This window comes from Amblyraja radiata, chromosome 18, assembly GCF_010909765.2.
Source record: "Amblyraja radiata isolate CabotCenter1 chromosome 18, sAmbRad1.1.pri, whole genome shotgun sequence".
In the NCBI taxonomy this organism is placed as follows: Eukaryota; Metazoa; Chordata; class Chondrichthyes; order Rajiformes; family Rajidae; genus Amblyraja; species Amblyraja radiata.
Window position 1 is genome coordinate 29,536,535 of NC_045973.1, and position 14,150 is coordinate 29,550,684.

At 44.2% G+C, this 14,150-nt stretch overlaps 1 long non-coding RNA gene across 1 annotated transcript; it reads left to right on the forward strand.

Annotated features, from left to right (window-relative positions):
- Window positions 1-553: 553 nt before the first annotated feature.
- On the forward strand, window positions 554-13,666 carry LOC116983313. The gene is made up of 3 exons (XR_004414667.1): window positions 554-685; window positions 5,623-5,625; window positions 13,636-13,666. It is a non-coding gene; the product is annotated as an uncharacterized LOC116983313 (long non-coding RNA).
- The last annotated feature ends 484 nt before the right edge of the window (window positions 13,667-14,150 follow it).

Genomic DNA, 14,150 nt, shown 5'->3' on the forward strand with positions numbered 1-14,150 from the left:
TCTGGCAGTTCTTTCTATATACCCACCAGTCACGGATGCCAGGAAAAGAGCGATAGAAAACCAGGATGTAAATGATGCAAGAATTGGAGGAAAGTTTGGATCACAAAGGTTTGCAAGGTGGGAAAAAACTCACTGATACTTGAGTTCTTCTCAAATTGAAACATGTTTCTCATCCTCCAGTCACAGATTTCACTTTGTTATTTACTTACTCAGTCCAACAGCCCCTGTTAAATTATCTGCTTACATAGTAAATAAAGCCTGACTAGATATGTTTGTGCATTGTGGATTATGGATCACATTATTATCTATGACAAATAAAAATGAAAGCTGACACAAATATAAAATGAAGGAGAACAGACTCCGCGGTTCCAGCACCAACAATGTCTCATTTGCAAAAAAATTCCAATGGAAATGAAAATCCTTATTATCCGTGCTCAGTGCGGCACAGTGGTGCAGCGGGTAGACCTGCTGCCTCACAGCTCCAAAGACCCGGGATTGATCCTCACCTTGGGTGTTGTCTGTGTGGACTGTGTGCACATTCTCTCTGTGATCACATGGGTCTCCCCCGGGTGCTCCGGTTTCTTCCCACATCCCAAAGATGTGCAGGTTTTTAGGTATATTGACCCTCTGTGAATTACCCCTAGTGCGTAAGGAGTGGATGAGAAAATGGGATAACAGAGAACTAGTGTCATTCTTGGGTTTCCACCAAGAATCAATGATCAGCATGAACTTGGTGGACTGATGGGCCTGGTTCCATGCTGTATTTCTAAACTAAACTAAACTAAACCAACCCTAGGTGCAGAATTTCTGCTAGTCTAATTAATCTCTTCCATAGAGATTGTAAACAAACCAATAGAGTTACTGACTGGAGTTACCAACAATTTACAGTTTAGAACCAGTTATTTCTATGTTGGTGTTAATGGTTCAATCCGTCCTCCATCATGTTAACTGTAGATGTAACCCCTTTCATTTTCTTCGCCCTTACACACTTAAATATGCTCTTCTGTAATCAATTCCCTGGTCTGGCAACTGCTCTGACCAAGACCACAAGAAATGGATGTAGCCCAGTCCATCACGTAGCCAACCTCCCACCCCACCCCCCTCCATCAACTCCATCTACACTTCACGCTGCCTCAGGAAAGTACCAACAATGTCAAGGACCAACGGGCCTGTTTCCATGCTGTATCTCTAAACTAAACTCAGACCTTTGAATGGATCTCTCATACACTAGAGATGAATTCCCCTGTCTTCAAAATCTACCCCTTGCACTTTTTAAAATCTGCACTTTCTCAGTAGCTATAACACTATAAGGTCATAAGTGATAGGAGTAGTATAAGGTTACTCTGCCCATCAAGTCCACCACCATTCTATCATGGCTGATCTATCTCTCCCTCCTAACCCCATCTGCCTTCTCCCCATAACTTCTGACACCTGTACTAATCAAGAATCTATCTATCTCTGCCTTAAAAATATCCACTGACTTGGCCACCACAACCTTCTGTGGCAAGGAATTCCACAGATTCACCATCCTCTGACTAAAGAAATTTCTCCTCATATCCTTCCTAAAAGAACATCCTTTAATTCTGAGGCTATGACCTCTAATCCTAGACTCTCCCACAAGTGGAAACATCCTCTCCACATCCACTCTATCCAAGCCTTTCACTATTCTGTATGTTTCAAGGAGGTCCCCCCTCATTCTTCTAAACTCCAGCGAGTACAGGCCCAGTGCCGACAAACACTCATCATATGTTAACCTACTCATTCCTGGGATCATTCTTGTAAAATTCCTCTGGACCCTCTCCAGAGCCAGCACATCCTTCCTCAGATATGGTGCCCAAAATTGCTCACAATATTCCAAATGTGGCCTTACCAGCGCCTTATAGAGCCTCAGCATAACATCCCTGTTTTTGTATACAAGCTTTCTTGAAATAAATGCTAGCAGTGAGTTTGCATTCTTTACTACTGATTCGACTTGCAGATTAACCTTTTGTTAATCCTGCACCAGTACACCCAAGTCCCTTTGCACCTCCGATTTCTGGATTCTTTCCCCATTTAGAAAATAGTCTACGCCTTTACTCCTACTACCAAAATGCATGACTCCACACCTTTCAGCACTATATTCCATCTGCCACTTCTCTGCCCACTCTCCCAACCAGTCCAAGTCCTTCAGCAAAGTCCCTGCTTTCTTTACACTGTCTGCCCTTCCATCTATTTTCGTATCATCCGTAAACCTGGCCACAAAGACTTCAATCCCCTCGTCCAAATCATTAATACACAACATGATGAGTAGCGGCCCCAGCACTGACCCTTGTGGAACTCCGCTAGTCATTGGCAGCCAACAAGAAAAAACCTTCTTTATCCTATATCCGACACTCTGTTTATTTTCTCTTTAGGATTACCTGATGCACTCATGTATAGGTAGACACAAAATACTGGAGTAACTAAGCAGGACAGGCAGCATCTCTGGAGAGAAGGAATGGGTGAATCAGTCTGAAGAAGGGTCTCGATCCGAAATGTCACCCATTCCTTCTCTCCAGAGATGCTGCCTGTACCAATGAGTTACTCCAGCATTTTGTGTCTACCTACAATTTAAACCAGCATCTGCAGTTCTTTACTACGCACTCATGTATAGTACAATTTACATGGAAAGACGCAAAATGAAGTTTTTCACTGTACACGTGACAATAATAAGATATAAGATTAATACCAAATGTGAATGTTATTTTGCAGGCATGATCTTGCGTGCAGAGTTGAAAGGAAGATTTGTTATTGTAGTACTGTTCGAAACCACGACATGATTTACGACAAAAATGAGTGCTTTTGAAATGTGGTGCAGAAAACAACACTGCTTAGCACACAGGAAGCTCAGGAAACGGCATCAAAATGAACCACCAATTGAATTGAATTGTATCAATTTAATAAATGTTATTAGCCAAATATGTACACATACAAGGAATTTACCTTGGTACTTTGCTCACAAGTAACAACACGATATACAGTAGACAATTACAAATGAAACATAATTTCAACGTGAAGAATGAAATAAAATACCAGAGCAAAAGGAGGCTAGGCTACAGACTTTAGGCTATTGAGTAGAGCTACTGCTTGTGGAAAAAAGTTGTTTTTATGTCTGGCTGTGGTGGCTTTGACAGTCCAGAGTCACCTCCCAAAGCGAAGTGCTTCAAAGAGTTTGTGGCCAGGGTGAGAGGGGTCAGAGATGATCTTACCTGCTCTCTTCTTGGCCCTTGCAGTGTACAGTTCGTCGATGGGGGGAAGGTTGCAGCCAACAACCTTCTCTGCTGATCGAATGATGCGCTGCAGCCTCCGGATGTCATGCTTGGTGGCTGAGCCCAACCAGACCATGATGGAGAAGGTGAGAGACTCTATGATGGCTGTATAAAACTGGACCATCATTGCCTGCCGCAAATTGTCCACATCCTTCCTGTAATGGGGCAACCAGAACTGCATATAATTTTCCAAATGCAGCCTTATTAGAGTCCTCTAAAGCTTAAAGCCTCAGCTTATTTCAGGTTGACAAACTTCAATGAGTGGATTCATGAAGGGTTCTCACTATTGATAAAGGAAACAATTCACTTTAGACATTAGAGATACAGCGTGGAAACAGGCCTTTAGGACCACCGAGTCTGTGCCGACCAGCGATCACCCCGTACATGTACACTATCCCACATACAGTACAAGGGACAATTTATAATTTACAGATGCCAATTAACTTACAAACCTGTACGTCTTTAGAATGTGGGAGGAAACCAGAGCACCCGGAGGAAATTCACACGGTCAAAGGGGGAAAGTACAAACTCTGTACAGACAGCATCCGGGGGCAGGATCGAACCGGGGTCTCTGGCGCTGTGAGGCAGCAACTCTATCGCTGCGCCACTGTGCCTCCGCAATTGATGAGTCACTCTGGAACAATAAGCACCTCCTCCTCCCCCCCAAGCTAAAAATCCAATGATCTCTTATAATTAAATAGGAATGTGATTTGCTCACCAGAAACAAAGCAGTTTATGAGGATTTTGTGAATTAAAAGAGGGCAGATTGTGGCCTATTTGGCCTGTATCGCTCCGTATGGCACAGAACAGATTGCATGCAGAAGTCTTTGGGCTAATTCCTTGCTGACATGTTTAAATAAGGATATCGTAGAATGTGAGAGGGAGGTGTAATATCTGTCCTCTACTGACATCCCTCAAAGTAAAATTTTGAGGGACCTTGACATGAAAGACCTGTTTTATTTCATAGTTATAATATAATTGATAGAGGGATTAAAAGACTGGGGGAGAGTCTATTTTCCTGCAGAAGATGGTGGGGGCAGGGAGCTCACTGCCCAAATTGATAACACTGGCAGATACTGAAATTATTTGGTTGAGTATTTGAATCCTGAAGTCATAGAGTCATACAGCGTGGAAACAGGCCCTTCAACCAACTTGCCCACATTGGCCAAAATGACCATCTACACTAGCCCCACCTGTCTGAGTTTGGCACATATCCTTTTTTTTATATATTTTTTATTAGAAGTAATGTACAATAATCTAAGACATGAATAACATATTACATTTCGTGTACACCTTCTTATTTTTAATTTAATAGTAAAGAAAAAGAGTAAGAAAAGCCAGAAATAGAGAGAAAGAGAGTATTATATAAAGTAGTGATAGTGTTAGTTCGAGAGGAAATGGAAAAGAAAGATCCCATGGGGCTGTATAGCCCGAAGGAGAAAACAAAAAGGTGAGGTGAAATAAGAAGAAAAAGAAAAGAAAGAAGATAAAAGAGAGAAAAAAAAAAAAGCGAGTTGAAAGGGATATACCTACTTCGTATCTTTACCCAACCCTCATCCGGTTCTGAAACAGTTAATTTCTAAGTTTGCGTTGCACCATAAGCTTGTAATAAGTCGATAAAGGCACATATCCTTCTAAACCTATTCTTTCCATGTACCAAATGGAAAGTGGTGCTGGATTAGATAATTTTTAGGTTTTCGATTTCTTTGTTTTAATTTTAGTTTTTAGGATAGAACTAGTGTATGGGTTTTTGTTGGGTGGCGCAGACATGGTGGACCGAAAGGCCTGTTTCCACGCTAAACTAATCTATCTCTAAACTAAACTAAACTTAACTAAAGGATGGTGATACCAGAACTTGTAACAACAATAAAAAGGGCGTTGGATAAATATTTGGAAAGGTGTATGATTGAATGGGGAATATGAAGAAAGGGGAACAATCGGAGAGCTATTTCAAAGAGCAAATAAAATCATGAAGGGCTGAAGGGCCTCCTTGAAGAGCTGTGGGTCCAGGGATGGTAGAACATTGCCCCTGGATCTAATGCGCTAAAATGCTGAGAACTATGCTGCTCAGTAGGTCAGTCAGCACCTGTGGAGTTAATGGACAGGTGACGTTTCGGGTTGGCATACCTCCTCAGACTCATTAGACCAGTTCTTCAGGCTTGAGTCTGAAGAAGGATCCTGACCCGAAACAATGCTATATTCTACACTCTGTACCTCCCCCTTTGATCTACCTATTGTGCTTTGAGTTTGACTTGAATGTATTTATGTATCAATGTATTTAATTTATTGGATAAGCATGCAAAACAAAGCTTTTCACTGAACTTTGTTACATGAGGCAGTAATAAACCTAAACCTAAACCTAAACATAGAAGATAGAACAGACACCACTCGAGCAACCCTTCACCATACCTTACACACAAGTTCACATAAGTTATATGAGTAGAACAAGGCCATTCAGCCCATCGAGTCTACTCAGCCATTCAATCATGGCTGATCTCTGCCATCTAATCCCATTTTCCTGCCTTCTTCCCATAACACTTGATACCTGTTCTAATCAAGAACTTGTCTATCTCTGCCTTAAAAATATCCTCTGATATCCATGCCTGTGCCAACCTTGATACCAATCTATCTGAATTATCATATAAATACCAATTAAACATGGCTATTTTATCCGCAAATCGAAATTAGGGTGTGATTGAAAAATCAGATAAATACATGGTTCAATGAAGTGATAAATCAAACAGAAAGGCTTACAGCTCGTTCCTGTTTTGGTGTTAGGTGACGTTATCCAGTGAAGTTCGAGGTACTGTTCCATATTCTACCTTCAGCGCCAAGGGAGTGGTTAAGATTAATTGCTGTTTGACACACCTAATGAATGCCCAATGGGAGGTGAGTGTAGGCTTGTTGCAACAATTCCTGAAGTTTTCATGACGTAAATCCTGGCATAAAAATATTTTGTTTTTAACTCAAGGGAACTGCAGATACTGGAAGGGTGAAACACAAACAGTGCTGAAATGAAAACCCATCTTCGACCTGAAATATTGACACTATATCCACAGAGGACGCCTCACTTGCTGAAGGCTTTCATCATCTTCTGTTTATAGATAGTCATAGAGTCATACCATGTGGAAACAGGCCCTTCTGCCCAACTCACCCACACTAACCAACATGTCCCACATTATTCCCACCTACCTGCGTTTGGCCCATATCCCTCTAAACCTGTCCTATCCATGCACCTGTTGGTCGTCGACATCACTGGATGAAGCTGGTGATGGCGAAGAAGATGGACGTGACAGGCGAGGATCATGGCCGGAAGGAGAGGGACCATGATCTGGTCTACCGTGACCTCGAGGTTGGCTGCAGGAGGCTCCCCCGGGGAGCAAAGGTGGATGGGCAAGGAGTGGGAGGTCGGTTTACAGGTCAATACAGACATCCAAGGAAGGTGATGACTGGAGGCCCACAGCAGCCTGGGCCTTGCCTGGAATGGGCACTGCTCTTAACAACTAGAGTGCAGATTGGAATTTGAAAATGGTGCCAAAACATGACGCCTCTTGGATTCGGGATCATTAGACTATTTCTGTACAATTTGCTAATCAGGGATGGCATGTATCGAGGATGGGGATAGGGATGGCTTAGGCATGGCAATACTTCACTGGACTGTTTGCACTTTGCACAAGTGACATTAAAAGCACCATAGAACCATTGATTTCACGCTGTATGACTCTATGATTTCAAAACTCTATGACCGGCTTTTACATGCCAAGAGGTGATTCAATCAGTGTAGGATCCATAGACTCCAACCTACTGTTACAGCCACCACGCTTTTGCAGATGGTTGAGATTGAGTATCCACTCAATGTTAATGTTTGGGATGTTAATACTGGAGTTCTATGTACCAAAAATATCAAGGCCAAGTGGTTAGACTAGACAATGATTGTTTGGCACTTTCGTGGCACAAAATCCACTTGATGAGTTATCCATCCAATACCCTGACGCACTGTGAATGGAAAAGGACAACGTGCAATCCATAGCAAACCCCCTCTTTTTAAATTAAGAAGCAACGTCTGAGATGAAGCAGTAGAAGATGGTTGGACCTGCGTCACAAGGATTTCGTTCATTGTGGAAAATCGTTCCCAGGCCCTTCTCTAGTATATTTTCAAATGGAGGTTTGGCACCAGGGAAACTTTACTTGGCAAGTCACCAAACCTCTTGACTGAAGCAACAAGCGTAAAGGAGCACCTTAAAGAAAGAGAGGGCGGTTGACAGGGACAGATAGGCTTAGGAGGGACTTGCAAAACTTGAGATCTAGGCAGCTGCAGGCACGTAATGTGGGATTAGTGGGTGTGTTCCTTTGCGTACAATTATATACTTACCGCCTCGGGATTTATTGGAAACAAACTTTAAAAGATCACGCAAGGAGTTCTTGTAGCCGCCATTGTCAACTGAATCTGCTCATATCCTGCAGAAGGGTCCCGACCCAAAACGTCACCCATCCTTTTTCACCAGAGATTCTGCCTGACCCGCTGAGTTACTCCAGCACTTTGTGTCGATATCTGTGCATATCCTCCGCTGTCTCAACTTGCCCAAAGCAAAACTAAAAGTTTAATTAATATACGAATTCTGATGTATTAACAATACTGATTACAGCTGCCTGTCAAGGGTTGAAAAAGTAATTGGCGGCATCTCAGTTCTCAGTTAATAATCGATAATTATGCCTGCATATATTTCTATTCTATATAGAGAGTGGTGCATGCAGCCCAGTCCATCTCATTGACCAGACTCCCCACCTATGACTCCATCTACATTTCACACTGCCTCGGAAAAGCAGCTATCATAATCAAAGACTTTTCCCATCCCGATCATTCCTTCTTCTCCCTGCTTCCATCGGAGAGTAGGTACAGAAGCTTGAAAGCGCACACCACCACACGCGGCAACAGCATCTTCCCCTCTGTTATCAGGCTTCTGAACGGTCCTACTTCAAGCTGTACTTTACCCTTTAGACTTTAGAAATATAGGAAACAGGCCCTATGGCCCACCAAATCCGCAACGATCAGCAATCACCTTGTACACTGGCACTGTCCTCTTACACACTAGGGACAATTTATGACGTTTACCAAAGCCAATTAACCTACAAACCCGCACTACTTTAGAATGTGGGAGGAAACCGGAGCACCCGAAGAAAACTCAAGCGGTCACAGGGAAAATGTACAAACTCTGTACAAGCAGAACCCGTAGTCAGGATCAAACCTGGGTCTCTGGCGCTGTACGGCAGCAACTCTACCACTGCGCCACTGTGCTGCACCGATAGTTACTATAGCCAGGGTATTGTTTGATTCCCCTCTACCCAATTTCGGACATTGGATTTCATCTTTGGGTCAGCTGCAATGCTGAGAACTATATTCTGCAGTCTGTATCTTCGCCTTTGCTCTACCATTTGTACTTGTGTTTGGCTCGATGGTATCTACATAGAGTGTAACCTGGATGGGATAGCATGCAAAAACAAAGGGCCTGTTTCCATGCTGTATCTCGAAACTAAACTAAACTACCTGAGCATCATCCGCTCGGTTTATGTAATGGCAAACCTTTGCAGTAACAGCAGAGTTATGGATTGTATCAATCTGGGTCAAATCATCTGGATACAGAGAGGCAGTATTGTCGATGTAAAAGCCAGTATAATTGTCATGCATGGGTTGATTCATAAAAGTGGCAAGCTGAAAATAATCTAATTGTACCTACATCCCAGCACAAGGGAATAGCAACCCGGTCGGCATGGAAACGGAACACATTTTCAAGTTCTCTGCAGGTTTTTCGTAAACAAATGATGTGTGCTTGGCCCCCCTCCAGAAGTGGAGCTTGATTCTGAAAATAGAACGTCAACTACAATACAGGCGCTGATTGTCTGTTAGCTGAATCTGACTCCTACGGCAGGCTGACAAGGGAGCTGGCAAAGTAGCCTCCATCGTCCTCCACCAACCCTGCAACTTTCCCCCACCCCACAACATTACGGTGACCTCACTAACCCTCCAACCCTCCAGCATCCATCTACCTCCCTCCAGCCCTCCAACATCTGATTTGGTTAATGAATGATGACCGTTTGACGGCACTGGGCCTGTGCTCACTAGAGTTCAGGAGGATGAAGAGGGGGCCCTCATTGAAACTTACTGACTAGTGAAAGGCTTGGATAGAGTGAATGCGGAGAGGATGTTTCCACGAGTGGCAGAGTCTAGGACCAGAGGGCACAGCCTCAGAATAAAAGGACGGACCTTTAGTAAGAAGATGAGGAGGAATTTCTTTAGTCCAAGGGTGGTGAATCTGTGGAATTCAATGGCAAGTTATTTGGTGTTTTTAAAGCGGCGATGGACAGGTCAGTAAAGGTGACAAAGGTTATGGAAGAAGGAAAGGGAATGGGGTTCAGAGGGAAAAGTAGATCAGCCATGATTCGATGGTGGAGCGGACTAGATACTCAAACCAGTCAGTATGTTCTTAATTGTGTACATGGAGAGGTTAGATAGAGTATTCAGTCAAATTTCCTCAATCTTCTTTGTAAGTAGAGGCTTAAGATTAACTGTTGAAGTAACAAGTGCTTTTTGTGACAGAGAGTTCCAAATTTGGACAACTCTTTATCAAATTGTAAAATCTTTTTTTTCACACAGTGGGCGATGGGTATGTTGGAACAAGCTGCCAGAGGAAGTGGTTGAGGTATCATTTAACAGACATTTGGGCAGATATATTGAGAGGAAAGGTTTGGAGGAACATGGAGGAACAAGCAAATGAGATCAGCTTCAATGGGTATCTTCCGCTCAGTTCGCACTAACCAACCTGATCTCCCGGTGGCTCAACACTTCAACTCCCTCTCCCATTCCAAATCCAACCTTTCTGTCCTGGGCCTCCTCCATTGCCAGAGTGAGGCCCACTGCAAATTGGAGGAACAGCACCTCATATTTCGCTTGGGTAGGTTACACCCTGGCGGTATGAACATTGACTTCTCCAATTTCAGATAGTCCTTGCTTTCTCCCTTCTTCCCCTCCCCCTTCTCAGCTCTCCCACAAGCTTTCTGGCTCCACATCTTCCTTTCTTTTTCCCGCGCCCCCCCCCCCCCCCCCCGATATCAGTCTGAAGAAGGGTCTCGACCCGAAACGTTGCCTATTCTTTCTCTCCATAGATGCTGCCTCACCCGCTGAGTTTCTCCAGCATTTTTGTCTACCTTCGATTTTTCCAGCATCTGCAGTTCTTTCTTAAACATCAATGGGTATTTTGGTCGGCATGGGCAAGTTGGGCCGAAGGACCTGTTTCAATGCTGTGTTACTTTATCTCACTAAGTTTCAGGTTCAAAGCAAAAATGTAATGGTTCATGACTCGAGGAGATTAGGTTTATCAGTGCACAGATGCAAACTGTTTAATTTCCTTGACATTTGGTGTTGAACAGAACTCTAACATTAAAGGATTGTTGCAAGATGTACAAGCAGAGAAATATTACAGAGGGCTGGTAAATGAAATTAATAAGAAACTTCAGACAATGTGGTGTTTTTGAAGTTCAATCAATGCTCTAACGTATCAAAAGAGTGAGCCGTTTTAGCATCGCAAACACTAGTGACTAGGTAATCTACTTACAACAAGTAAAACACAGAGTGCATGAACTCAATGGGTCAGGCAGCATCTGTAGAGGGAATGAACAGGCGATGTTTCGGGTTGAGACCCTTCGTTAGACTGAAAGGTCACATGAAGAAGAGATCCATCCTGAAACGCAGCCTGTCTGTCCAAGGATCCCAGCCCAAAATGTCGCCTATCCATTCCCTCCACCAATGCTGCCTGACCAGCTGAGTTCCTCCAGCACTTTGTATTTTTCCCCAAGATTCCAGCATCTGCAGTTCTTTGTGTCCACTGGTTACTGTTTATGTTGGCTGAGGGTTAATAATTAGGGGTGGCACAGTGGAGCAGCTGGTAGAGCTGCTGCCTCATAGCACCGGGTTCAATCCAGCCTTCTGTGTGGAGTTTGCATGATCTTTCCATGCCTGTGTGGGTTTCCTCCAGCCTCTCTGTTTTTTTCTGGGTGTTCCATTTAAAATACATTTGGACAGGCACATGGGTAGGGAATGTTTAGTGGGATATGGGCCAAACATGGACAGGTGCGACAAGCGTGGATGGCGTGTCTTGGTCGGCATGGACAAGTTAGGCCAAAGGGCCTGTTTCCATGCTGTATGACTATGCCTCTATCTATTCACCATCTAGGTCATGTCTCCAATCAAATCACACAACATCGAAACACTTGGCAATCTCTGAAGTTGATTCAGTTCTTAATTATTATGGACTTTTGCGATTTGTTCCATCAAAAATGGACAACAAGATTGTCTGGTTCTATTATATGAGGTTTTGTGGCTATTTCTGTTCCACTGGGTGTAGCCAGGATTAGTTCAACTGGTAGCAGCTGTTGGTTGCTGTTGAGGATTGATCCCTCAGCTCCTGAGCTGTGGTAAACAATCCCCCCTGACATTTACAGCCATTAGACCTGATGTAGACGGGAAAAATTCAATTGGAGCCTGGGGTTTACTTTCAAAATAAACTCTCGTTATTGCACATTGGCCAACTTGGGAGACACATGTCCTCGAACAGATGCTCTCCGATTGTAGCGCAGATGCGCAGTGATGCAAAGCATGAGTTGGCTTTTTATACTCTACCTTTTATCTACATTTCCCCTCGCCTGGAGTCTGTAGACTGTTGCTAGGTAGTATCTAGGCACAGGCCCACTTTATCCAAATTTCCCCTCTCGAGGAGGGGCAGCACAGTGGCACAGCGGTAGAATTGCTGCCTTATAGTGCCAGAGACCAAGGTTTGATCCTGACCGGGTGCTGTCTGTGCGGAGTTTGTACGTTCTCCCTGCGACCACGTGGGTTTTCTCCAGATGCTACAGTTTCCTCCCACACTCCAAAGACGTACAGGCTTGTAGGTTAATTGGCTTCAGTAAAATTGTAAATTGTCCCTAGTGTGTGGGATAGCGCCAGTGTATGGGGTAAATGCTGGTCAGCGCAGACTCAGTGGGGTGAAGGGCCTGTTTCTACTCTGTATCGCTAATATCTAAAGTTACTCTCCTCTCCCAGGGCACATGCTCAGAGATACAAAGCATATGTGGCTTTTTATACTCTACCTTTTATCTACATTTCCCCTCGCCTGGAGTCTGTAGATTGTTGCTAGGTAGTATCTAGACACAGGCCCACTTAAGATCACTTTATGTACATCATCTGATCACTGAGACTGGTGTCATCCAGTTTCATGTGGCCACAAGGAACTGCAGATGCTGCTTTACAAAGAAAGACATAACGTGCTGGAGTACGTCAGCGGATCAGGCAGCGCCTTTGGGGAACATAAATAGGTGATGTTTCGGGTTGGGAGAAAGCTGGAAGAGAGGAGGGGCAGGTTGAAGCCTGACGAGTGGTAGGTGGACACGGGTGAGGAGAGTTTTGGATAGGTAGATTGTTGGCCAATGGCCAGAATGAAAATGCAAAAGGTGTGAGATGGTTGCTGGGATGCATATTGTTCCTAGTTGTTGGTGTCTATGATGGATCAGTGTCCTTTAAGCTGCGTAAGGGCCTGACTGCATAATTTAATTAATAACTTTTATTTTTAAAACTTTAGAAATCTTTTAGTAATGTTTTAGAGTTGCCAGGATTTCACAAATAAAGCATTGTCATAGCTGTGTCATTAAAGGGCCCGTCCCACGAGCATGCGACTGCATGCGGCAAGCATGACCTAACGGCTTGAGGCGTACGGCCTCGCGGGGCCGGTCCCACTTCGATCGCCGGAGCCGTATGGAGTTGTGCGGAGCTGGTCCCGACATCGCGCGGGGCTCCGAAAAACTGACACTGTCCAAAAATTCCGCGCCGCAGCGGCCTATCGGCCCGCAACCGCATTGAGGCCGTACGCACCGCCTCGACGGGCGTACGCAGCGTCTCGACGCCATACACAGCGTCTTGATGCCGTACGCAGTGTCTTGATGACGTACGCCTAGCGCGAACTTCGCTCGAACTTCACGACAACTCGTACGGGATCACTCGACCTCCGCGCCCGCCGCATGCTCGTGGGACAGGCCCTTAAGTTTACTTCACTCTCCACAGTGGGGTTCAGTGGGTAGAGCTGCTGCCTCACAGTGCCAGAGACCCAGGTTCAATCCTGGCCTCAGGTGCTGTCAGTGTGTGGAGTTTGCACAATCACACTGGGACCATGTGGGTTTCCTCCAGGTGCTCCGGTTTCCTCTCACATTGGAAAGACGTGCGGGTTTGTAGCTTAATTTTCCTCCATAAAATTTCTTCTAGTGTGTCGGAAGTGGATGAGAAAGTGGGATAACGTAGAACTAGTGTGAACAGGTGATCGATGGTCAGCGTGGACGGTGGGTCAAAGGGCCTGTTTCCATGCTGTATCTCTAAACTAAACTAAGATGCTGCCAGATCATTTATTTTTATTTCAAATCTCCAGCATCTGCTATTTGCTTTAACTTTATTTACACCTCAGTACTGCTGGCTTGCATTTTCAGGAGACTGTATGTGGCAAGATTGTAGGGTTAGAATGACCTGTGTCTCTCCTTAAGGGTTTCTGAAGTAGGATTATGTGTCCCCGTGCTACTGAGGAGATGTTATTTTAATTCAGCTGGGAAATGGTGGATCAGTTTTATGATGGACTATTTCTGTGCAAGCTCATGGATTACAAGAACGATGATGTTATGTCTAGCAAGTCCCTCCATACTGGTTCATAACAAGTATCCTGTGTACATCCAGGATCAGTAATGTCTATGCTTTCATGGAAAGCTGACACTTCCCTCACTTACTCTCCAGGCAGGTGGACTAGTTTAGTTTAGTTTAGTTTAGTTTAGTTT